Raw genomic sequence first — 27779 nt, 5'->3', positions numbered from 1 at the left:
ATGTATGGATTTCAGAAATCGAAACAAGAATCTGTGACATTCAAGTTGCCTCAGAGACCCTCAGATGTTAGAGATGCCTCAGCCATGAGCTATCTGCTGAGGAAAGTTGCTAACAGGGAGTGGAACCAGCTCAGTAGAAAGAAGTTTATTGCCGTCAACAAAGATGACAAGAAATAGGAGATCTGAAGACCACTTTGACATCAGAAACGGAGATGCAGAATTTGGAGTTTGCCCAGCTGGTTTCCTGTTTTGCTTTGAGGATTACAGTTAAGTGACTAAATGAATCTAAAAGGAGACCTTGTACTTTGGAATTTTAACATTGTTGAGACTGCTATAGACTATGGGGACTAAATGTATTTTCTATTATACTAAGTTTACATATGTCCCCCATAGACTCATACTTTTGAACAGGCCTATGTGGGCCAGGGAGTGGAATGTGATAGTTTGTAAATGCTTGACCCAGGGAGTGGCACTATTAGGAGTCGAGGTCTTGTTGGAGTAGGTGTGTCACTGTGGGAGTGGGATTAAGACCCTCACTCTAGCTGCCTAGAAGTCAATCTTCCACCAGCAGCCTTCAGAAGAAAATGTAGAATACTCATGCATCATGCCTGCCTTGATGCTTCCTTGCTTCCCCCCTTGATGATAATGAACTGAACCTCTGAATCTGTAAGTAAGCCCAATTAAATGTTCTCCTTTATAAGACTTGCCTTGGTCATGGTGTCTGTTTACAGCAGTAAAACCTAACTATGACAGACATCCATATGAGAATCTTAAATGCACAGGACTAATTGAACGAAGTCAAACTGAAAATACTACCCAGTACATGACTCCATCTCTGAGACATTTTGGAAATTCAAACCTACAAAGAGAATAAAGAGAGCACAACCATTTTAACACTTGACACCTATCATCATGAATCTATCTAAACACAAATGGAATGAATTTACAAGAGCAACTCTTAAAGTAAACTATTGTCTTCAGATGATAAAGATGTGTCTCTGTAGTTTTATCAGTAGTGATAAATGTATCACTATGGAGGTACAGGTTGCTTATACCAGTACAGGCTATGCTTTTTTGAGCACAAGGAATCCATGGGAAATCTGTACTTTCTTCTCAGTTTTTCTGTTAACCTTAACGTATTCTAAAAGGTCTATTTTAAAAACCAACTTTGCCCACCCCAGACAACCTTGGAAACCAAGAAACTGAATTAATACTGACTTCTATTTTCTAAAAACAAAGTAAGGAAACCCCTGAGAATTTAGGATTCTGCATTTATGTTTGTAATACCAATCATTGCTATTACTATAAGGATTATTTAATAGTCACAAAAAATTTTTGGAAAATAATCTTCAAAAAATCATCTTCTTGCTGGGCAGTGGTGTCGCACGCCTTTAATCCCAGCACTTGGGAGGCAGAGGCAGGCGGATTTCTGAGTTCAAGGCCAGCCTGGTCTACAGAATGAGTTCCAGGACAGCCATGGCTACACAGAGAAACCCTGTCTCAAAAAAAACCAAAAAAAAAAAATTATTTTCCCGATTGATTTTCTTAAGTCTATAAATTAAGCAATGAACTCATGTTGTTAATAAAAAGTACTATCCCAAATGGTTTGTTGATATACAAGAAAATTAACAAATTTCATTTGAAGTAGTATAAGAAGACAAAAATTATAAATCATACCATTTTTCATTTTTTAGGAATCTGGGCATTAATAGATTATAACCACATCCCAAATAATAATAATATTTGTGCTGAATTCCACACTATGATTCCTCTGAAAAGTTGAATAATACAAGACCTTTTTATTTAATCTGCAGCATAAGAACAGAATAAACCTGTGAGTTTGAATGGGGCCAATTTATTTTCGTTGAACTTTGATGCCAACACAGTATTTCCTAATCAGTATGGTTAACTTTGTCACCAAAGAATATTTATATCTAATTTTTGTTTACATCAAATATATATCAAAATTTATTTGTTGAAGATTCCTTGCAACAATATTCATATGCACCATTAGTGTAAAACTTTATTAATCTGTAGGCCTCACACTAGATCACCTTATCAATTTTCCTAATTAAGTATAAATTTTAACATATTTTATTATTAGTTTCCCTATATTCCTTATGTATCATTTTATGTATTAAGAAGATATAAAATTCCTGAAACTGAAAATGAAGTTGGTGATACTCCTATAATATTAAGAGATCCTAACATATAACAAGTAGGTAAAGCATACAAATAGCATACAAACCTCACTTGTAATTTTCTGCAGTTCACCTAATTCCAACAGACATCAACTATTCTACATAGTAGATAGAAGATTTTGCTAGACTCCATGTTTTTACATGTATTCAATTTTCGTTTTGGTCTTCTAAAATATTTGAGTCTAGGAAATAAATAAACCACAAGAAGCTATTTGTTTTACTAACCTTTCTGGAGTTTTAAAATTTGAGACCATGCAGTCCCATTTGCTTATTCTCTACATAAGTCCTTATGACTAATGGCAGGAATACTAGTAGACAATTACAAATAGTGAGATAGGTGTCAGAGAAAAATTAAGGGATCAGTCTTTCTCTTTTATAGCAACTCCCTCTCAAAAGAAAATTTAAGTTAATTTAACAAAAGCATTCTATATCAAATCTGAGGGCAGTAACACCAAATACATCTTTCCTCAGCACCAAATTTCCTAAGTGATATACTGCCCCCCCCCCCCCGGAATTGTTACCATAAGAATCAATGTTCCAATATATGAATTTTGGCAAGGACACTCAAACAATAATCAAATCATATCAGTAATATTTTAGTAGGAATCAGCACTTATAGAAGTATTTTCATTGGGCTCTTTATCAATTGACTCAGATACAATAATCAATTATGAAGCCTCCAAGTATCCTTTCTAATGTAAAGTGTAGATCTGTAAGAAATAATTAAAAAGAAGAACGAGAAACACTTTACCTGTGTTGCAGCCTTCATTTACTTCATTCATTATTAGTTTCCCTATATTCCTTATGTATTCATACTTCATTATCTTATGTGGTCCTCTTAATCTATATTCTGCATGCACTTTGGTTAGTTTTCATTGTTAATACAAGCCACAGCTACCTAGGAAGATGAACCTCAACTGAAGAATGGTCTTGATCACAATGGTCCATGACCTCATCTCTAACAAGTTGCTTTGATTGATGATTAATGTGGGAGTGACCAGAACACTGGGTATCATCATCCCTATACAAGTGGGCTCTGGCATATATGAAAGCAGAGGATACATCAGAGAGAAAGAGGGCTATCAAGTAAGCAGTGTTCCACTATGGTTTCTGCTTCCCTTTCTGCTTGAGTCTTCACCCTGATGAACTATTACCTGAAGTTTAAATAAATCCTTTCCTTCTCAAGTTGCTTTTTAGCTGTCACAGCAAGGAAAAAACAAACTAGGACAGCATGCATGCTTCATACTTCCTATACTTCTATTTCATCTGCTGTTCTCCCTTTCCCATGTTTCCTCTCTTAATAGGAAACTGTCTTCCTCTCCCTTAACATGATGATAATCAAGTTCACATAAAATTTTAAATCCCAATTTTCATGTAATAAGTAAACCACCAGAGTACCATATGAGCAAAAAGAATACAGCACATGACCATCTTACTCAACAATTGTCTCTTTTATTAAATTCTGTTTACTTAATAGCAGATCTCCAATTAACTCACCAAATACTTTGCCATATAGGGTAATCCATCAAATCCATGCCTGTTTGTACAATGGCAAACATAACACAGCTTAGTTTTTCTTCTACTTGGTGATGGGGTATGCAAAGGCAGTTCTGTGACTAAGCCTATCCATAGTTACATTACATTTTCCTGTAATAATTGTGGTTTATATAGCACCACACATGTATGCACTGAATGATCACATTACTAAATACCACTGATAAAATAAGCAAATAATGCTTGAAAAGTTTTCAGGAAGTTCCTTTTTGGCATAACTGATGTACTGATTGATCTTTAATTTTGATTAAAGCCTAGCTCTATGCTGATCTTAGCTAGTTAATTCCTATGGGACTGGGTAGAATAAAAACTTAACTGTTCTTGCTTATACAACTGCTTTATGTTTCCACCTATTCAAATGTGTGATAAATACAAATCTGGTCACCTATTTTATAATTTATACACAGGAGGATTTAGAATGATAGTTCCTATCATATTTTAATAACACGTCCAAACTAATTTATGTATCATAAGATTCCCTTGAGAAGAAAAAATAGAACAGTTTGGGATGCATTAACCCAGTTTACTCTGACGAAAAAATAAAGGCATGGTAATGTAATCAAGGCCAAAATTCAAAATTAGCAAAACAGTATCATAGTATAATTTACTTACTGATTACACTGTATGTTCAACATAGAGAGTATGCACTTAAAGACTTATTCTGAAATATACTTAGCTTCTCATCTGTTGTCTTTGTAACTGTGAGAACAGACTGATACTATTGCTCAGCAACACTGCCTCTCCCATGATTTTTGCTGAATAAGTTATATATTTACACAAACCTGCTACAACATCACCATGTGCCTGAAAAAGGAACATGAATATTAGTAAAGTGTAACAAAACAATGCAATCACATATAGACTTTTGTTTGTAATTTTTTGGTTTTGTTGTTTTGTTGAGACACTGCCTTGTCCTGTATCCTAGGACAGTTTGAAAGTCCTATAGCTCAGTCTGACCTTCAACTAACAATTAGCCATCTTCCTGCTTTAGCTTCTCAAGTACACAGAGCATAGGCATAACCCACACACCTGAATTCAGGTACAGACTTTTAAACATTTTCTTAATTAGTAGCATTACTTGGTTGATGGAAAAGCAGGTTTCCAATGATATACCAATATAAGCAGTAGTTCTATTCTAGGCATGATTTAAAATTTGCCTTTCTTACATTAGTATGATTCTAGAATGTTCTTCAAAAACAGATATTAAACACTTTTGTATTAAACATGATTATATACAATTACTAAATGTTATCTTATGAGAGACACTTACAGATCAAACAGCCTCATTCTACAATGCCACATGAATGAAATGTTAGATTAACTGTGATTGGAGGTAAAGTTGTTTTTATGTAAACTCATGGAAAAGACCTTTTTCACACCTTGCCCAATGATTTAGCCCTCCTTCTTCATTCATAAAACCTTGATTACATTTATTCTTTCTAAATGAATGAAGCAATATTTCAGTTTTATTTCCATCCAGGGTTAGTGATCTACTTAGGAAGCACCCATTGGGCTATATGCAGAAGGTCAGCATTTCTGGAAAGATTTTTCAAAAGAAGAAAAACAGCTCTGGGCATGCCCATTTTCTCTGAAAATTGACAATAATGGATTGCCTTCTTTAAGTCTCTGAGCTTTGAACAAAGACATAGGTATTTTTCCACTACATGCCCCAAAAAGTAGAAGTTTAATAAAGCAAACATTCAATACCTCAGGAGATAGAGGAAATACGTTTAAAGCAGTGTTTTCTATTAGCCAGTGACTATCTCATCTCCATTCAACACACAGATTTGCAGCTCAGCAGTAAAAGTTTGATACATGCCAATGGTTTATATAAATTACCAGCCTTTTTTCCTTTTTGGCTTTTGCCTTTTAAAGTATAATCCTTGCTTTTGATCTGGGAGACTGTCTTCACAAAAGTACAACAGTGACTCTTCAATGCTTTAAATGACTGGCTCTGGGTTATTCTTTGATAGTTAATCTGCAGAAGCCTGGTTGCCTTACATTTGAACATGTTCTCCCTCTTTCTATACTCAATGTCTCTGAATCTTTATTTTGCCTTTATCTGTGGAAAGCAGGAGAGAACTGACTGAAAAAGTTTAGTACTAGATATGGAACTGGAAGACACTCCATGAAAAAGAATATCTATTACTTCTTAAGTACACATAGTTCTTAAGTTGTACATTATGCTGAGTTTGTAATTATTTTAAATGAGTACTTTAGTCCTTTCTTTTCCTAGTAAAAACTAAATTAGAACTGCTTTTATACTTATGGATTTTATTTTTTATATGCAAAATTTATGACTTCAATAATTTTGGAATTGTGGAAAACCTATCAAATATCTATAAGACATAATTCCTGAATTGTATTTCAAAGCATGGAAATATATTTAGTTTTGAAGTTTAATAAAGTTTAATACTGTACATTATTAAAAACAAACTGAAAATTAAAATGTTGCAAGACAAAAGTTTATCAAGAAAAAGTAAAGAATCGAAGAGTTAAATTTCTAGATCACTTTACCAAAGAGTCTGTTGATGGTCATACGATTTGATTGCTTCAAATAGGTAACAAAGCTATCAAGAATCTCTTATGTTTCTGGTGCATATAATGTCACAATTCGTCAATGTATGAATTTAAGATTTTTTTTTTTAGGGATTGCTTTTCTAAAAATTTATTTATTCTCTTTACAACCCAATATCAGCCCTTCTCCTCTTCCTCCTAGCACTCCTACATGCAAATCCTCCCTCATTCCAACTTCTTCTTCTCTTTTGAGAATGGGAAGACCCCTCTGGGTTTCACTCCCCACTAATAATCCCCTCCAACCACTGTGATTAAGTCAATGCAGGACTAGGCAAATCCTTGTCCACTGAAGACAGACAAGGAGGTCCATTTGGAGGTGCAGAATCTACAGGCATACAGGCAACAGGCTCAAGGACAGACAGCCTCTGCTCCAGTTGATAGGAAGACCTACATGAAGACCAAATTGTTCATCTTCTACACATGTGCAGGGGACTTAGGTCCAGTTAGTACTGGCTCTTTATTTGGAGATTTAATTTCTGGGTGACTCCAAAGGTCCAGGTTGGCTGACTCTGTTGGTCTTCCTGTGGAGTCACTGTCCTTTTCGGGTCCCTTAATCCTTCTCCCAACTCTTCCATAATGCTTCCCAAACTCCATCTAATAATTGGGCGTGACTTTGCATCTCTTTCCAATAGCTGCTAGGTGGGGCCTCTCAGAAGACAGTTATACTACTTTCCTTTTTGTAAGCATAACAGAGTGTCATTAATAGTGTCAGGGACTGGGTCTTGCCCATGGGATTCAATTTGGGGCAGTCATTGGTTGAGGGACATAACCCAGACACAAAAGTACAAGCATGTTATGTACTCACTTATAAAGTGTCTATTAGCCATCAAGTATAGGATAACCATGCTATAATGGTTAAGGAAACCAAATTACAAGGAGGGATCATGTGAGGATGGTGGAATCTTTCTCAGAAGGGGAAACAAAATAGATTTTGGAGATCTATGAATTTGAAGGAACTTGGTGGAAGAAGGGATGGGAGGGGAACATGGCAAGGGGGTGGAACATATGTAAGGAGAAAGGGGGAAAGAGAAGGACAATGGGTGATGGGGGGAAACTTCTAGGACATGCCAGAGGCCTGGAAAGTGGGGAGGCCCCAAAGTGTCTATGTGAGACTCTAGCTGAGACTCCTAGAAGTATGGGATATAGATCCTGAATTGGCCACTTCCTGTAGCCAGGGAATAGTCTTAGTGGAGGGATAAGGACACCAACCAACCAACCCAGAATACTGTCGACCCAAAATGTGTCCTGCACAAATATGCAGGGACAAAAGATAAAACAGAAACTGACATTATTTAAAGGCAATTGAGAAACCAAGGTATTAAATTCCCTAGCCCTGCATAATATGAACACTTAATAAAGTAAATAAAAGGTAAAAAAATGAGTCTGTTTTCATACCTACTCCAACAACTGCCATAGATATCAAACATTGTATAACATATATACAGTGTATGAATTCCTAAAAATATTGGATTGAGTATAATTTTCTTCAGGAAATTAAAATACATTTGTTTTATATTTCTATACTTTAAAATGCATTAGAATTATAAAGTAATTTAGGCTTTAAAATCTTTGCTCCTATATTCAAAATTCATATATTCTTTTAAAGTAATAAGCATTGATTTTAAAATGCGATAAATACACTTAAATTTTAATACCATTAGGTGCAAACTTATTCAAGTTTCATACATATGAACCTAATAACATATAACCAAATGTGTTTAATAAAAATATGAATAATACAAATTATCAGCTAAATAAACTAAAACCAGTATGTAAATTTAGAGTAAATGCATACAGTATAAATCATATCTAATTAAGAGTTTATAAACTACAAATTTGGCAACAGTTCATGTACATATTAAGTGCCAATTATCATTAATTTCATGGTGGCAATATAAATGTTCAGTATTCTATACAATCATACTGAAATAAGCAATTATTTATAATTATACTAGATCAAAGAGCATATGGACAGAAATTGTACCTCAATTATATTTGAACAAATTACAGTATAAAATAAATCTCATTCTGTACCTAAAAACAAAATGCTTGTATCAGAATTTGAATCACATATTGCCAAGCTCATCTGGAAAGTCTGAAGCAATTTTTGTGGAACAGGCTCTAGAAAAAAAATGTTTGAAACAAATATTTCAATACAGACTCATGAGAAAATTGTAAGGAAAATGTGAACCTCAAGAATATATGTAGAAGCTCTTAATCTAGGTGAGAAATAGTTTTAAAAATATACCAGATTGACATTATGCCTAAGACTCCTTAAAAGGGAGGTTGGGAAGGGGTCTGGGAGGAGCATAGGGAGGAAAAGTGCAGTTAGGATGTAAAATATTCGAGAAGAATAAAGTAAAAAAGAAAAACCTAAAGGCAAGTTATGCATCTGTGAAAATAACTCTTTTCTTGACATGGTCACTCTGGCAAAAGGGACCATTTCACAGTAAGGTGAAAGGACAGTTTTCTCCAACCAACATATTGACTTTAGTGCCCTTAGTCTATTATGTGAAATAAAAGAAGAAAATTAACAAAAGTAATGAGAAGCAATAACATAAATATGTTACAAGTTACTCATGGCTGTGTTATTGATATATTTATATATTTTCTTGTAAACTTTATGTATTTGGCTTAATTAGCTATACTGGAAAATAACAAAATAATTACAATTAATTACTTATACTGTAAAATATATATATAAGGTTTACACAGTTATACTGGCAAACATAATTATGTAATATAATGATAATTACACTAATTAGCTATACTGACAAACATATAATGAATACATCGTAAAAGATTTGAAAAAAAATCCTGCAAAACAGGAAAGTTCATTTTGTTAATTCTTTAATCTGAGATTTTAAATAAATTTTTCAGTGTTTTAATATTGTTCTTTGTCTAATAAAAAATTCAGTGTAGAAACCGTATCCAAGCATCACACATATTAACCATTCACTTTACCAATGGCATCAAAGGACTACACCTTTAGACTTAATATCATTATTTTCTATATGGATATCCATTTTCTTCACTACTGTGCTTTTAGTTTTAAATATGTGTGTAGATACATGTCTGTGTGGGGTATATACACACTAGTGGTGTTGCCTGTAGAGGCCAAACAGAAAATTGATCCCCTGGAATTGTAGTTAACAGATGTTGGTGAGATGGCCTATTTGGATATTGGGAAGTGAATTATGGTCTTTGTCAAGAACATTACTTATTCTTAGCTTTACCACTAATATTTAGAAAATCATTCTTCTGCATTTTGCATTGTACTTACTATCTTGGGTTCTTTTGACTCTGTCACGCTAATATCATATGATGTTGGTGATTAGAGTATATCAGTGTCCTTTCAAGTAAGATAACATAATTTCTCTGTACTACTTGTTATTTTTAAATCTCTCTTTAGATAGATATTGTGGGTGTTTGGTGATTCCACATGAATTTCAGGAAGGACTTTTCTACTTTTGTAAACAGTTTCATATGGATTTCAATTAAGACATTAGAATATTTTCAGTCTGCACTTTTTTTGAAAAACAATACTTTTTATGCTTATACTTAAGACATTTGGAAGAAAAAACAATGGTGACCTTCTTCAGAATGTCATTCTAAGGAATGATGATAGCAATACTTTTCAAAAACTTGTGTAGTTACAACAAATCACCAAATGACTATTATTCCTTCCTGGAAGTCTAGCATCAAACCATACATAGAGTCCACTAAGTTTCACAGGCCTCTGGGAGTTTTTTTCTTTAAACTTCAGCTTAATTTCCTTCCTTTCTATTTTATTTTCACTTCAATTATATGTCTTTTACTTAAAACTGAGATATTTCTTCTCAGATATGTGTAATTCATAATGTACTCCACATGGCTTCATAAAAACAGAGAATAATGTATGTAGCATATGAAAGGCAAGGCCTCCATAGCTAATATGACTAAGAAAATAAAAGAAACAGGATGATTTACTATAACTAAACTAACTTACTTTTATTACAGTAGCTGTGTGACTATGAAACTTCAGCACTAAATCAGGACATACAATTTGTTTTCCTATTTTAGAGCAGCTATTTAATTATTTCTATATAAATACTGTATTTTAGAATGTGAATTCACATCTGGCAGAATGAGCTGTTATAAATTATGCTTGGAACAGAATTTAAGGCAATCACTGTTATAAATTTATAAAAAAATACTTAACATATGAATGAGATATATTTCAGAGTTGTGTATTTTCTTATAAGAACAAACTAAATATTTTCTAAGATTTTACTTTTTCTAAAAGTGAAAGAATATGAAAGTATTTACTTGTTTGAGAAAAATAATCAATTTAAGAACTATTTTCTAATCATGAAGAGGTGTTGATCAAAAACTAAGTGATTCAGTGAGAGTGGGAGAAAACCTTTCAATAATTAACTGTACTGACCAGTGACCACAGCTAAGTATAATCTATTTTATGTTTCAGAATTGCTAAAAGAAGGAACTTTAAAACACTCTAAAATAAAAAATAGTAACTTAGAGATGTAATAGCAATATTAATTATCTGATGGAGATCTTCCATAGTGTATATATACTGAACAAAACTTTCCACTGAACAGTAAGAATATGCAGTTATATGTCAATTAAAAATAAAGACCTTCAAAAAAAGAACTCCTTTCTAACACTATACATATCAATGCTACAGAATTTAGTTAGATGAAAATCTCTTTTTTTTCTGTAAGCATACTGTTCACCACTATCATGGTCTATGAACACTTCTTTGTTTCTCTGAAAGCAATCAAAGATTTCTTTTTGTTATTTTTCTCTACTTCTCTAAATCCTCACTAATAGAATTATCAAACAGTGTTCTCATTTTGTGTTTATGTGTCTGGCATGCTGGTTGTGTAAAAGACTAGAATTTAAGTATTAAATGACATGAAAGAAGGGTTCTAAATTATAATATTATCTGAAATTTCCAATTGTTTTCTATCATCCTAAAAGAAATATCATTAAAATCTTAATTTATCTTACTCTAGAGCTACTGTCTCATCCATGCGTACTGGTACTTTACTTAAAATAGTCAGAAAACAGAAATAACCTAATTATCCATCAACTAGTGAATGGACAATGAAAATTGGTACATTAAAACAACACAATAGTTTTCAGTTGTTTGAAAAATGAAATTATTAAATTCACAGGTAAATTAATGAAGATGGAAATAATCATTCTAAGGTCACTCAATCCCAGAAAGAGAAACATCTCAAGTGCTCTAACATTTATAAATGCTAACTTTGGATCTTTATATATGCATCTTTCTTTTGGAATATGTATGAGTCAGGAAACTAGTAACGTTCAAGGGTAGAATGTTTAAGGAAGTATAGACAGAACACAGTGGTATAAAGGTGAAAGGGAAATAATGGAACAGGAAGGGTTAAATGGAGTGGGAATGGGAGAACAGGGTGCAGAGGGAAGGGGAAGAATAACTAACTTTGAATACCTTTAGAAAAAGTCATATGGAAACTTATTATTCTAGAAGATTTCTAAGATATATACCCATACATTTATTTAAAAAATTAAATGGAGTTACTCTGTAACATGGTGACAAAATCCCTAGTAAGATTCAATACACTAACAAAAAGGCTAGTGAAAGAAATAGGTTAAAATTATTAGTTGAGGGCATCCAATAGACCTCCATAAGCCTTACCATAGCTTAAGAAATGTCATTTGATAGTTTCTTGAAAAGGATGCAATTTTATATAAGTGTTTGGACCCTGTTAAGTAGACTATGCTCCAGTGGATAGATCCACACCTAAATGTGGATCTTATTTGTTCAAGGTCAAGAGCAGCATGAATTGGACTCAAGATTTTCAAAAATATAAAGATAGAAAGTTGGGTAGGTAACGAATGGAAGATATGCCTAAAAGGAATTAGAAGGGGGTGGTGAATATGATAAAAATATACCATGGGACTCTCTCAAGGATTAATAAATTTGAGATAATTATGAAAATTATAATAAAATATTTTAAAAGAAAAATTACTTGGAATAAACCATAATTGAAGATCTACACAAAAGGCATAAAGAGAGACCTGTATGCATATCCTAGAACACCATAAAAAGCTAGCCAAGCCCAGTAACTTAGAGGATTGGATGTAGCTTGACCAATATCTTTCTTATCAAATCCCAGGAGTACATATTCTGAACACCCTGAAAAATACTAGACATTGGTAAAATAGAATATTCTCCCATAATGTAAGAAGAAACATAAAGAAGCCTCATTTACAGTTTCTACAAGTTACACACCTCTGTGATTTTAGTCTTCCTGTGCCTCAGTATTCATGATTCTAATCCACTACCTGAAGAGCTATATTCTTCAACAAACAAGATAAGGTCTTAAAAAGCCAGAAAGAGATCAAAGTATCTAAGCATTTTTGCATTCTCTACTAGATACTGAGAATTTTCCCACAGATCTTCTGGATTAACTGAAAGGTTAGTCTTTTAATTTGCTGTGTTCATGTTTCACATGAATGAACTATCAGAAAAGCAGATGAGCTAAATAAACATCATTGCAGATCAAAGGGGACATGTCTGGTCTTCTATTCTCCTCAAGAGAGTCCGTGACCATATAGAACTGAATTTAACTTTGAAGAAAGTATAATCTACCAACCACTTTTATGCTGCTGTCAATAATCTCAGTTTTACCTATGACAAGGTGATGGTAAAGGACAGTAAAGGCATGCCTAAGACCAGACTGCTGAATTTTTAATTTGTAAGTGATCTTCATGAAGGTCCAATGTGTTACTGAGAAGGATGTTATGGATATACTGAATTATTATTATACATGTACTATAGAAGAATCACTTGTTGGTCAGAGTCTAAGAAGGTTCATCACCAAACACTTGGTGATAGTTAAGGACTTGGAGTGTTAACAGATACCCATCAGTGATGCTGTACAACCTGGACTCCCATGGCATCAAAGTACCTAAGATAAACCAGAAAGATGATGGCAGAATTTCCATGATAGAGCTTTAGACTAAGATTAGTGTGTTCATTCCTTCTTATTTTTCATCTCAATATAAGGACACTTCTAATGAGAAGAACCAAGCCTGATTCACAGGTAGGCTGCCAATACTGCCACAGACAAGGCAAGATCAATGCCATACTCTACAGGTTCTCCCATGTTTGCTAAATATTTAATAAATTCTTCTTTCTCTTTCTCAGGGAGCCAATACAAATCTGCTGAACAGAGGATTGGGATATAGATTGAAGGAATTAAGCAGCATATAACTGGGCTTGGTGTTACATGCCTTTAATCCCAGAATTTTGGAAACAGAGATAGAAGCAAGTGGATTTCCAAGTTCCAGTCTAGCATGAAATACATTAATGAGTAACAAGCTATAAAAGTACGATCTTGTCTCAAAATAATACCAGAAATGGAAAAAACACACAAACAAAACCCACTATTTCATCTGTTCTATAAAAGTTACTTGAATATTTGTCATTTGGGGGGAATTACTCAAAATATTAATTTTAATAAAACATTTAATTAAATATCAGTATCTAAATTTATGAATAATAGTTTTCATACATTTATTGCATTTGCCAAAAAATAATTTAACCATTTTTCTATTAATTGACAACTAAATTTGCTTTCAATTTATTAAAAAATTAATACTTTAGAAATAAATTATAGGGTGTATAAGTATTATCTCTGAAAGGAAAAAATCATTAAGTTCAAAATTAACTTAAAGCAAATAGGAAAACTTTCTATTTTTACAAATATTTTCAATGTTTACATTCATACATTTTCATGTTACTCCCACAAAGTAATAATGCTATCTTATCAAAATTATTGAGATTTTTCTGAAATATTTAAAATTTTACTCCAACAAAGGATAAGAAAATGTTCTGTCACAATTAAACAGTTTGTGTTGCCTTGTTATATAAGTAATGTGAACAGCAATTCATATTACAAGCTTATTCAAATAAAGCTACAGTGATGTCCTCAATGATAACAGAGTATTTCTGGGTAGGCTTTAATATTCTGAGGTCAGCACAATATTGCTCTTTCATTTGAGCAGCGTAGTGTTTGGAATAAGGAAAAGAAGATAACTTCTGCAAGTGTGAACTACTTTGCCAAGAGCCTATAAAAGTAATTGGTGAACACTTAAATCCAAAGACACTATTGCAGGATTCTGAAGTCAGAATTCCGTGTCATATGAAATCTGTCTCAGGAAGGGAAAAATAAGGAATTCAGTACATGTTTCTGGGTAAATTGCATGAATAGATTTAATAAGTAATCACTAATGACCAAGTAGATTGACCATCACAATGGGCAAGTTTATTAGATGAAAACGCAAATACAATACAAGATGCTCCCAGTCTTTCTTGGAACCCTCCTTAGTACCCTCAGGCAGTACATAAGTACTTGTGTTATGTTACCCAGTTACATTAAAGATGAATTATGGGACTTAACTACTCTAGGACTCCAATACCATTGCAAATGTCCTAAAGCTGGCAGCTGGCTCAGTATCACAGCTCTGCATTTCTTTCCTTGAAAAAGGCAACCTTTCTTCCAGGATGTTGAGATAGTGTGTACTCACTGATAAGGGATGACAGTTCAGACAAGCTAGGAGCACTGTGAGTGTTCTAAGTCAATGTTAAACTGTAAGTATGTATTGTTTTTCTGCTTGGTCTTTAGCTGGTACTATCTCAATAACATGACAGATAAATAAATCTAAATATAAGAAAATAGAGCTTATCTACAGCATAGAATACCTTCTCCCCATGATTTCATAGTCTTTGTAAAATTAGAGACCAACTGTTGCTTTTTTCCTTTTTGTCAAGCTTACCATATAGCTAAGTAAATAGTTAATTTAATTTATTTATAAATGGTAGCCACAGAGCTCATGTTCGATCTTCAACATGTTTGATCCAGTGTATTATTTTAGATGAATGAAGAAGTGAATTCCATTTCTGCAGTTTATATCCTCTTTTTAAAACTGTCTAGCCTTAACTCTAGTGAGATTTCTATCTTCAATGAAGCATGCATGTCAACATGCTGTTTATATAATATGATATTTCCCATATCAAACTAACACCGAGAATCATGAGTATGTTCTAACATCTTTTTATTGGAGATGAATATCTACACAAGTATATGATATAAGGTGATTCTTGGGTTGGATTTTACATATTCATATTATGTCAGTAAACTTAGTATAAAGTTAAAGTCAGTGGCATTTCCATAGAATTTATATCTGATTTATAAATGGCTATGCCAAGGGACAACTATATATTTCAAGCAGGAATATTGGCAGCGTTCACTACTTTTTCATTTGGAAATAAGTATTTCCATCTATCTATGGTAAATGTCAGAAAAATGAACACATTTCTACCCCTAGATTCCCTTTAATGTACCAATTCTCTCCTGTCATGTATGAAATGAAACTTACATAGATTGGAAAGATAGAATCTCTCATTTTTCACAACCACAAACCACAAAAATTTATGAGTAACAGAATCATAGCTCAATACAAACAACTATTAAGTGTAAAGCATGTCATTTACTTCTACTGTGGATTGAAAGTAGCATCATTTTTTAAGTGTAATTACATTTTAACAGAGTTATAAGGACAACTGATTATTATTTTGGTATATGGAAAATATATCAAAAATCTAATCTCAGTGCCTAAGTCAAACGTATTTTAGTCAAAAAGTAGGCCTTTCATAGTGTTATGTATAGTAAAACCTAAGCACTTTCAATTTGGGGGATTATACAGGAATAATTTATACTTATAGCCAGAAAGAAAGGAGATTGTGATTAGATTAAAGTCATAAATTTTAATGATGTGCTTTAAAGTTAATTTATAAGTTTATATCAAGTGACACATGAGTCTATTAAATAAGACAATTTGAGAAATGAACTCATGAATAAATCAAGCAGATATCAAAATCAAATATAATACTTAATCTTTATTTTCAACTGGCTGGGATTTAAAAGCATTATAAAATCATGCATGTAGAAAGACTTATGAAGGATTGTCTAGATTTGTTCAATTGATATGGGGAAGACCCATCCTAAATGTAAATGGCACCATTCTATGGATGGGGGTCCTAGAATGAATAGGAAAGGAAATGAGACATGAGGGTCAGTATTCATCTCTACTTTTTACTGTAGTTATGATGTGATCAATCTACTATCCTTGCCTCTGACATCCCTACCATGATGAACTTTAGCCTAGAATTGTATGGCCAAACCAACTCTTCTGTTTATTTGCTGTTAAGGCTATTCATTATACTTTTTTTCCTTTTCTATTTTTGTGTACCAACAAGAAAGCTAATACATTTACTACTAATGCATTGAATTATTATTCAAGATATTAAAGTTAAAACATATGTCAACAAAATTACTATCGTTAAGGCCAGGTGTGGTAGTGCACATCTTTTATCCCAGTATTTAGGAGGCAGAAACAGGTACATCTTTTGAGTTTGAGAGCAATCTGGCCTATGAAGCAATTTCTAGAGAAGCCAGTGATATACAGTGAAACCCTGGTCTAAAAAGTAGTTTTAATGTTTACCTTAGGAAACACCACATTATAGATTGTTATTGTGAAGTGGATATGAAGCCCATAAAGAATTATAGCTTAATATCTAAATAAAATTAAATATACTATTACTACGAAGACATCTATACATTTACTTGAAAATATATTAAAGTTCACTATATTAATTCTACGAATCCTGATATTAACAAAATACTCAATCTTCATGGATGATTAATGTTTTATGGCATAATGATTTCTCAGTGAATTGGCTTTATCATTTACAGCAGTGTCAAAACACACATACATATATAGAAAATATTATATTCAATCCTATTATCTATAGATAATTTGTGACTCAGTACCTATTTGCAGTTCAACAAAAGTATTATTAAAAGATTAACATCTAGACTGTCCTAGCATGCTAAATATAAATAAATATTTTTAACATATCTGAACTAATACCATGTGACAATAAAAAGAAAATTCAATACTTCAAAATTATTTGTTCCATTGAATACTACACAGTATATACGTTTCATTAATACATATCAAAATGAGAATTAAGTCTTGAACAGCACAGAGTTACTCATAATTCTAAAGTTTTAATGCTTATTTTTATTTTTTATTTTACAAAGACCTCCCATGTCCTATGTAAGGAAGGTATTGCCTTGGAATCAATAAAGTAAATTGTGGGTGATATGGAAAAAAATTCTTCCTATATCTTTATAAGCCATAATAAAAGTCACAAAAGTAATTCTTAATTAAGAAAACATTTCTCTGTAAATTATAACATACACTTAACTGTGATGAGTATTACTAAAGTTGGTCTTATATAATCAGTCATAGAAATAATTTTAAATGAAAAAAATATTACTAATTTATATTGAGGCATTTCATAATTATTAAACTGTACTAAACTATAAACCAAATGAAAAGACTTTGTGTCTGAAATTGAATATAAAACAAATGGGATGATTTTCATAAAGCTACTTAAATTCCACAAATATCATGCAATGTGAAAGAAAAATTGTTAACTAATGAGAAGAATGTTATTTTATGGAATTATAAGATTTGTTGTTCTTTTATAACAAAGTTATTCAGAAACTGTGGCTGATAACTTTCCATGTGATGTCCCATTTCCTTGGAAACTTTTAAAGCATATTATTGCAGGGTACTATAGATACAGCTTAACAGTCCTGGTTACTTTTTACTCTCATAAGTACCAAGATTTAGTTTCCAGAATTCACATCTGCATATTCACAACTGCTTGTTATTCAAATTTCAACAAATTCCAACATTCTCTTCAGGTTTCTCTGGTCACCTTCATGCAGAAGCATATACATATGCACATAAACATACATAAAATCCTTAAATATTGCAAGTCAAGCCACTCACAATTATCACTAGAGTTTTTCAATTATTATTTTAAATAATACCACTCTTTCTACACATTACAAATATTTTCCATTTGGAAAGTTATTAGTATGATTATGTCTAACATGCAGTTCAATGAAGATGTTCTTGAATATTCTTAATTCTACTTTGCCCAAGATTTGAGGTAAATATGTTGATATGCAGTCAATCGTCATAGTTTCATTATTTTTTAAACATGGTTTCTCTATGTAGTTCAGGCCATCCTGGAACTCACTATATATAACAGGCTAGCCTCTTGCTTCTGCTTCCAAAATGCTGCCAAAATGCTGAGATTAAAGATAAGAGAATAAATAAAACTTGAGATAAACAATACAACATGAAAGTTCCCTATGTCAATATATTAAGATTGAAGTCATTTATATGTAGAGAATAACATAACACACCAAGGTTACACAGGTAATTAGTACAAAAAAGTTGATAGAATGTTCTTTCCAATTAAGTATTTGTATTCACCCCTTCTAAGCATTTAATAATATATTTTCTGGCAAAGTTACATGAATCCTTGCTTTTTCAAACGGAAATTAACTAAATACATACGATTAATGAAACAACTTTGGTATTTTGCATGGTGTTTCTGAAAAGTACATTAATATTTACAATTCAGCATGTGCCCCTGAATATGAAACAAATGTAAAAAGGATCTTGTTCAGGGAACTGTAAAGAGAGATCTCAATGATACATCTGTGCTATATTTCAGAGAATGCCACTTCTCTGGTTTCAAGGATAGACATGTAATCTAAGGGTCTTTTCCTGTACTTGCGAACAGAATTTTACTGCATTTGAGTTATTTTTCTAGCATGATTTCATTCCAAGAAAAAAATAGGGTAGTAGAAGAATTGCATTACATCTAAATTATTTCTTTGATCTTATTAAAATAAAATTCATTTCCATTTATGTTATATTTTAACTATGAAGAAGGAGTGTTTTTTCTCCTATCCTTCCAAAAGCATCATAAACTACAATACTTATAAAAAAGACACAAGATAGATACTGATGAAATGTTTCAGTGTGAGTAAAGGTGCTTCCTGTCAGGCTTAACTATCTCAATTTAATCTCTGGAACCCATACAGGGTAGAAGGTTACCTACTACAGTAAGTTGTCCTCTGACCTCCATTCATGCATTATGGAATGCACACAGATGAACATAGATACAAATAAATAAATAAATAAATAAATAAATAAATAAATAAATATTGAAAAGAAATATTAACAGAAAAGGGCATTTTATATAAGCATAATTTTATATGATTCTACAGCATTCAGAATGAAAATTTAAAGACAAAGAGAAAAGTACCTATTATTTGATTAGGTTTCTTCAGTTATTGTTCATCATGTTTTGAAAAACTTAAACAAAAATACTTGATCTCATAGTAGAAAACTGAGGCCTAGATTCCTCAAGGCCCTTAAGTTCAGACTTTTCATGGCCTCTCTATGCCTTATTCTTATCTTCCAATATGAGGCTTACCTTTTTTATTAGAGGTTTCATGGTACACAATCAAATGAGCTATGTAAGAAGAGTTCTTTAAGGTACAGTATTACATTAAAATGTAAAAGATATCACGAAATTATGTTAGGTTTTTATGGACGTTATTGAGGGGAAAAATTGGCTTTACTCGTAGGTATTGTCAGGTGGATAGGATTCTGATTCCTGCCATGGGGATAGTATCCTGGTTTAATAGTTTTCCTTAATGGAGAATCAGGGGCTGGGAGATAGAAGGTAGGTAAAACTGGTTTAGAGGCTGCTTCTGATACCTTCATTTCAAAGCATTATTTTGTAATTACCAATATGATGAAATAAGTAAGTAAATATATTTTAAATAAAAGCTCTAAATTCACTGTATTCACACAAGAGAATGGTATGTATATACTATGCCAAGATACAAAATTAAATATAATACAATAAAATTGATTTAAGAATGATTTATTTTTAAATGCTATCTAATGTCTAAGACATTTTCAATATTTTACTCTCATTTCAATATCTGTATTCCAAGAAAACTAATGTGTTAATTATTGCATTAGTTGCATTTGGTAAACTATGTTGTATATTAGATTTTGTTTGCTGACATCTGTATCACAGTATGAATTCCCAGAAAGCTAAAGAAATTTTAGTGTATTTTTGTTTATTTGTTGGTATTTTGTAAATGATATTTGCTCTTTCATCACTTCATTAGATTTAACAGATGTTTGAACAAGACATGTTATTTCACATGCGTTCCCCAGTTATCTATAGTGTATAATTTTAGGAAATCATTATAAACAGAAGGAAGTTCATTCTCTATAGATAATTTTCATTAACTCACAATCCTTTCCTCTCTCGACTTCCTCTACACACACACACACACACACACACACACACACACACACACACACACGTGCGCACGCGCGCATGCAGAAAGAGAGAGAGAGAGAGAAGCAGATAAACAGACACATTCTCATGCTATATGATAGTTAGTATGATAGTTAGATGTGAAGCAGCATCGGAAAAGTATATCAATATGATTCATCAACAATATATTTCCCACAAGGTAATTGTTTCCCCAACAATGAAGCAATAGATCATGGTATCTTGTTCCTCTCTCAATAAATTATGACCTCATGGGTGCTATGAAGCATCTAAGTGTTCACTTCGACTAGTTAAATAAAACAACTTGCTGACAAAACAAACAAATCCAATCTCTTGGTGAATTTCTCCCCTAAATATGAAGTTTTAATTAACATTGTTCTCTTCAGACCTCATTTTGGCTATTGTCACTTAGATGCTATCAGAGAATAGCATGGCTTTGGAGAAGTTTCTCTTTGATCTTGACCTGGGTTTTTATTGGTGTGGTGCTTATTCTAGAGCCCCTGTTGTTTCATTGTTCTCATTATCATTATTAGAAAGAAGTTATAAGCCAGATTTAATATGTTTATTGACACACCAGCATTATTAAATAAAATATTTAAACAATGTAAAGATAATAGTTGCTCATTCAAAATTAGCATTCTTTTTATTTTAGTTTCTTTAAATAATCCTGAAAGTAGTGGAGTGCCAATTTTTTGTTTGTTTTATTGATATGTTCATACATGCATGTCTTCTCTCTGTTATTCTAAACCCACTGAGGCCACTTATTGCTACTTATAAGTGTAGGTGTAAAACCATCCACTAAAGCATGGTTCTACTCACAGGGGCCTCATTCCTGAGGAAAACTGACTCTGACTCCCAAAGCAGACATCAATTGCCATTTCTTCCTCAGCTGTTAAAGACAATGAAAACATCTAATTGTTAAAGTAATAGGACTTGGAATGATGACATCAATAGATATGTAAAATAACATTTCTGCCTAAGAACAGTAGAGAAATAGGAAGGACTGTACACTAGGAGTCTACATAATACTGACAAATTGGTGTATGAGCAGGGATCAGGGATGTTGTGGTGCACATTACACCACATAAATCCTGGTGACATTTCACTTAGAATGTCACAGAATTTTTTTCATGGCACCCATACGAACCGCCTGTTTTACATACTGTATCCTCTCGGGTTTCCCAGATACATACTGGATATTAATGGGAATTTTCCTGAGATAAAGTAGATTAAGTGGAATAGAAACAGAGAGGACAGAGTTCACAATAAAACACAGTGGCGCAACTCCTCCACTGTGACACAACACACACATGCACACACACGTAATGTTGAGAGAAAGAAATTATATTATGTCTAAGGAGGTGTTTCTAAGTGTGAGAGTCCTCTATCTGTTATTAGAAGTTGTTACAAAAATTTGTGCAACCATATATGCATTTGATAAATAAATATATAAGCACTAAAATGATATTTACCATGCTATTTTCAAAATTCTACTTTGGGGAACAATAAACAATTTCTCATTGTTCATCTATGGCTTTAAGTAATAATTTCAGAAAACAAGGTCCCATTTTATCTGAAGAATTTTCTGCATATGAGGCATGGGATCATTCATAAAAACAGCTGAGCCTTATTCAGCAATTGTTTGTTCTGAGTAGAAGACACATTATATGGTGTATTTTTAAATTATTTCTTGAGATTATAAAAGAATTGCATTGCTTTCTTAGTCCCATTCCTCCATCCATTCAAACCATCCTCCTCATATCCATATACCACCCCATTGCTCTTTTTCTCATGGCCTCATTTTTATTAATTATTGTTCCATACATATTTACATAGTTTATATTTATATCATATATATTACTTTCCTAAATATATAAATATAACCTGCTCAATCTGTATGCTATTACAGTATGTGCGGTTTCAGGCATAACCATTGGGTATTAGATAACCATTTGGTGTGCACTTCCCTGGACAAGACTATGTCTGCTTTCAGCACTCTGTAGTTGCCTATAGTACTCTTTGGATATGGTTGAGGACTCATGGGCTTTTCTCTATCCACTTTGGCATGCCTATTGTTGTTGTCCATGTTCAGGTCATGTTAAGGCAGTCATGTTGGTGAGACTTTATGGATATAAGTTGTGAAACTAATGAGAAATACAGTTTCACAGCAAATCCCCTGTTACTTTTGGCTCTTGTAATCTTCCTCCCTCTCTTCTGCAATTATCTGAGTGCCTGAGGAGTGAGATTTATATAGAGAGCTATCCATTGGGACTGGGCATCACATATATGCATTTTGATTGACTCTGGTTTTCAATAGTGATTTCTGTATATTGCACAGAGAAATTTCCTTGATGAGGGATTAAGACTATATTATAAGATCTATAAAGACAAACATTTAGAAAGTAAAGTAATGGTTTATAATAGTCTCTAAGGACTGCACTATCCCTGCATAATTGTCTACATTTTCAGTGCTAGGAACATCTTTTGTCCCATTGACTGGTTATTGAATCCAATTAGAGAGCTATGGTTTACTGCCATGTATGTCACTAGTGCACAATTATGATTATTATGCCATTCTGGTTATTATTGTGATTCATAGGCATCATAGCTGGGAATGACTGTTGGTTTCTTCTGTCTTTGGAAACATGCATAGTACCTTTTGATACCATGAAAGCTGGTCCTCAGCTCAGAGTCCTTGGTGGTTTCTATCTGAAGTACATATTGTCCTCAGATATAGGATTTAGTATAGAATCTTCCTGACCTTCACCTCTACATACCCTCCCCAACTGAATCGATCTTGTCTAGGTCCCATATCCAGTGCTCTGGCTTAGTCTGGCCATACTTGCCTACACTGCAACCAACCTATAGGTTTCTGCCATGACCTACACTGCCAGCTCCTTAACCCACAGAACACTCTTAAGGTATTTTGGACTTCTCCACTCAAGCACATTACCTCTAAAATCCAGGCTTGAACCAGGATGGATATCCTGCACAGAAGCCCAATATCCTCTTTCTAACTAACTTCATTCTTCTTAAGACATTTAAATCCCCTAAATCCAATCCACCTGCACATCCTCTTTTATGCTTCAATATGTTCTGCCTGCATCAGATGTAAAAATAATGAAGTCCACATGCCCACATCTATTGTGAAAATACAAACAACATGAACAAGCTGGTAGCTTCATTTAAAACCTACCACTCATATAGAAATGTTTGCCAATGAGAATTACCTAAATGAACTCAGGAACCAATAGTTAAAGGAAAATCATAATTTCTTTTCACAGAATTCAAGGAGGTTAAAGAATATACAAACTAACATCTCAATTAAGGAAAAAGAACTAAAGGAAAATAAATGCCTGAGTGATGTTCAAGAAAACATAAGCATAAGGCTTATAGGAATGATCAAGACAATCCAGGACTTGTAAATGGAATCCAATAAAGACAAACACTGAAGAAAACTCAAACTCAGATAAAGATATAATTGAAAAACCAATAACAAAACTAGAAAAAGAGAAAAGCCGTACAGATAGAATGAATAGGGCAGAAGAGAGACTATCAGGACCCAAAGATATAGTAAAGGATTTAGACTAAATAAGCTCAAAATGTGAGTGGGTAAAGAAACACACAAGAAAGGAATATACAGGGAATTTGGAACAGCATGAACAGATGAAATCTTTGAATTATAGGCACAGATGAGGGACAAAAATCCAAGTTAATGGCACAGACCAGGTTCTTCAAAAAAATCATCGAAAAAAAACTTCTCCAAAATAAGTATACAAAAGCACCCAGTAGTCCTAATACCCAGTCCATCATTTTGTTGACTGACCAGCTCCTCTGTCATCTATTCTAACTAAAACATTTAGTTCTGAACCTGGTTGTAGGATGAATGTCAGTTGACGACCATCCACTCAAATCTTTTCTCTTAAGGTCAATAGCTATATGTTTTCAACCCCATCAGAAATCCAGAATGACTGAGTTAACTATAATTGTGGGAAGCACAAATCATAGTTTCTAAAACTTAGCCAATTTATAGAGACCTCTGAACACCTGGACACTCGCTCTACTTCAAAACGTTGGAGCAGCTGTTCTTCTGCCTTCTGGCCCAGGATCATCTGACAGACCTTAGTGCTGCAGAATTAGTAAGGGCTGATTACTCTGTCTAGGCAGATATAATCAGTCGACTATTCTGCAAGTGTGTCCTTTTCTGGACAGTAATTTGTCTGTAGAAGGAAAGAAGCACTTCTTGTCTAGTGGCTGTCTCACCACAACTGGAGTAACTCCAAAGATGCTCAATTTCTTCTTAGAATTCAATATGGGAAGCTGTCAGGAGCAGACAGGTCTCTAATCAAAATGAACATTAATACAGAAATGTTTGTCATGTCAATTCTGTGGATTTCTGATGTTTTGAAAACCAACTATCCACGTAAGATAATCTGGACTGTTGCCTGTTACCTCCACTCAGCTATTTCTAAATAAAACATAGAAAACACCCTAACAATAAACTCCAACCCATGAATTTGCTGTAGTCCCTTAACTCACAGGCTGACCATCTCAAATCAGTTAAAAAAGTTAAAGAAGGACTGCGTCTAAGCCTTGTATTCCTAAGTGTGTTATACAGGCACAATGCCTATGAGAGTAACAATATTCATCTCACTTTTATATCAATAAGAAGCTCATACCAATGAAAACCTTAAAATTTGTAATCAAAGTAAATTGGTGCCATTTAAGAATGTATATCTTCATCTTGATACTAATTATACAGATTGGCATAATTATGCTCTAATTGTATTTTGAGAGAAAAGTTTCATTTTAACAGGAAGGGTGATATGTAGGAGAAGCTAAGGTGGGAGGAGTACTGAGAGGAAGAAAAGGAGTAAAAAGAGGATGGAGAAGAAGGAGAGGAGAAGCTAGGTGATGAAAGAGAGAAAGAGGGGGGAGACAGGGAGGCAGATGTTCATGTATCTTCACCAGTCAAAGATAGTTGATATATCTAGGTTGGGTAGTGGGTTACACCTCTGATTGAGCAATACCAAACTTATAAAGCCTTTGATTAACATTTTTAAAAAATGTATAAGTTCAAAGAGGAAAAGGGGGCATGGGATAGGGGTTTTCTAAGGGGGGAATGGAGAAAGGGGATGGCATCTGAATTGTAAATAAAATATCCAACAAAAAATGGGAAAAAATAAAACTACAGTGGAGAATCATATTAAAAAGCTTGCAAAATAATATCATAAACAGTAAATACTGTTCCCAAAAATAAATACTTTCAAAACTTGAAAAAAAACAAACAAACAAAAAAAAAAAAACAAAAGCACCCAGATCACAAAAAGGCTAGATCAGAAAAGAAAATCCCCATAACACATAATTAAAACACAAAGTATACTAAAAACAAATAAAGTATTTTAAAAGCTGCAAGAGAACCACAATTCAAATATAAAGGACAATCCATAAGAATAACTGCTGATTGCTCAATGGATACCTTGGAAGCCATAAGGGCCTGGAGTAATGCCTTCCAAGTCTTAAAAGACTAGGAAAGCCAGGCTCGACAACAATCTGCCATTAACACACACATTTCAATAATAATTTCAAAACTTAATGACTTCAATTTCAAAATACACAAGCTGACTAAATGGTTGAAAAAAGAAAATCTACCCATTTACAAAATATATATGTTAGCTTTAAAGATGTGTCCTATATTTTTAAAAGAGCACATTTAAGCATTGTCTCACTGAGATACAGAACACACCTCTTCTAACTCTGTGTAACAAAACATCCTAAAACTGATTGCTAAGAGAACATTTTCTCATTTTCCATATCTCAAAATTGATTCAACTTTACTTTGAACAACAACAGTGATTTAGCACCAACCTTGAAACTGAGGTGGGAAATACCAGAGACCAAGTTCACAGCATGTGTCCCAAGCCAGTGTAGAAGATGGCATTTGAATATGCAAGAGATAAGTTCAGAAGAAAGTGCCTGGAAACTACTGAGATTGGACTTTCTCTTTGAATATGAAATGGACATTTTGAAATTCTAATCAGTCTCAGACTCTTCTCAGACTCATTTCTGAGTCTTGTGATGTGTTGTGTAAGCCACATAAACTTACGCCTCCATGAGCTCTGACACTGAGACTGTGTGAAATGCCATACGTCTGAAGCAATACAATCATTTTAAATTATTGAGTTCGACTTAGGTTGTAATAACTGCCTCAAATAACTGTCACATATGAAAGATTGTTCCGACGTGAAGCCCTCATTGGCCACGCTGGCCAGCAGGGTCAGTGTGGGTGCAGGGGGAGGGAGGGCGCAATCAGGCAGTTGTGCTGGTGCTCTTGTGCTTCGGTGTTCACACAGCCCAAGTTGGTGCAAAACTGCGTGGGCTATGATGTGCTCATCTACAAGTTCCTGAGCCTCTACAGCGACCAGCTCAACATGCACTGCAAATTCGTGGTGCAGCTCTTCACTGAGTGGGGCCAGTATGAGGACCTGCCCAAGGGCTTCCTGGTGAGGGAGCACTGCACGCTGCGCCTGGTGCTGCTGCAGATCCAGCTTACAACCCTGGGAAACCTCACGCCTCTGAGCTCTGTGTTTTTCTGCTGTGACAAACAGGAGATTCTGTCCAGCCACCAGCTACTATGGAAACATTAGTGTGGGACAGAAACCGCTGCAAGGATCTCGGATATTGGGGATTCTAGGTATCATAACAGAACAATACCCAAAAAGGACTTGGCAGTACCTTTCAAGAAATTGACTTTAAGAGGTGTAAAACTAGTTCTTCCAAAAACCAAGTTTTCTATGGTGTTACCTGAAGTCGAAGCAGTGTTAGCTGAGATTCCTGGCATCCGGAGTGTTGTGTTGTTTGGAGTAGAAACGCACTTATGTATCCAGCCAACTGCCCTGGAGCTGGTCAGCTGAGGCATCGAGTCTCACATTGTTGCTGATGCCACCTCCTCGAGAAGCATGATGGACAGGATGTTTGCTCTTGAGCGTCTTGCTCAAACTGTGATCATTGTGACCACTAATGAGGCTGTCCTCCTACAGCTGGTGGCTGACAAAGACCACCCAAAATTCAAGGAAATCCAGAACCTAATTAAGGCGTGTGTCCTGAAGTCTGGTCTGCTTTCCAAAGTACAGGAGACATGA

At 33.7% G+C, this 27779-nt stretch overlaps 1 pseudogene; it reads left to right on the top strand.

Annotated features, from left to right (window-relative positions):
* Positions 1–27779, top strand: LOC117694903 (isochorismatase domain-containing protein 1 pseudogene; annotated as a pseudogene).

This window comes from Arvicanthis niloticus, chromosome X, assembly GCF_011762505.2.
Source record: "Arvicanthis niloticus isolate mArvNil1 chromosome X, mArvNil1.pat.X, whole genome shotgun sequence".
NCBI lineage: Eukaryota > Metazoa > Chordata > Mammalia > Rodentia > Muridae > Arvicanthis > Arvicanthis niloticus.
This window is presented reverse-complemented; position numbering and strand designations above follow the sequence as displayed.